Consider the following 656-nt stretch of genomic DNA (forward strand, 5'->3'; position numbering starts at 1 on the left):
ACCGATCAATAGATCCACCTTTGTCATATATTCCATACATCACACTAAATAGATATCATATTCATGGAATACGATTCACTTTCAAGATGCCTTGGTGGTGAAATGGTAGACACGCGAGACTCAAAATCTCGTGCTAAAGAGCGTGGAGGTTCGAGTCCTCTTCAAGGCATAATATTGAGAATGCTCATTGAATGAGCATTCTCAATTGAAATAAATTCGGCAACGGATCGCGAAATCTTGGTGATCTTCTCTATCTAATGAATGGGGAGTCCGCTTTAAAACCGTCCGCCCTGCACCCACCCCCCGAGTATATGCTTCAACAGGAATCACACAAGGGTAGATTAGAAACCTCTGGTAAAATGCCCGCCCGTAACCCAGCAGATAAAGTACATATATATATATATATAATATTTAGTAATTCACATTTAGAATTAATATTTAACAGCAGATTCGCATATGCCGTAGGCTATTTATGGATTGTTTTAGTGACTCAAATATTTTATGGACTATTTTGGTGACTTTGAACTATTTTATGGACTATTTATGCAAGGTTATATTATATGTAATGATTAATGATGTGATGTATTATGTTAATCTTATTATTATTTCATTTAGTTTCATCCATGTTGAGTTATTTATAGAAAAAAATATTTTTT

At 34.6% G+C, this 656-nt stretch overlaps 1 non-coding gene across 1 annotated transcript; it reads left to right on the forward strand.

The window, feature by feature from the left end:
• The first annotated feature begins 88 nt into the window (after positions 1–88).
• Positions 89–169, forward strand: TRNAL-CAA. The gene has a single exon. It is a non-coding gene; the product is annotated as a tRNA-Leu (tRNA).
• The last annotated feature ends 487 nt before the right edge of the window (positions 170–656 follow it).

Source organism: Capsicum annuum, chromosome 8, assembly GCF_002878395.1.
Source record: "Capsicum annuum cultivar UCD-10X-F1 chromosome 8, UCD10Xv1.1, whole genome shotgun sequence".
Classification (NCBI taxonomy): Eukaryota; Viridiplantae; Streptophyta; class Magnoliopsida; order Solanales; family Solanaceae; genus Capsicum; species Capsicum annuum.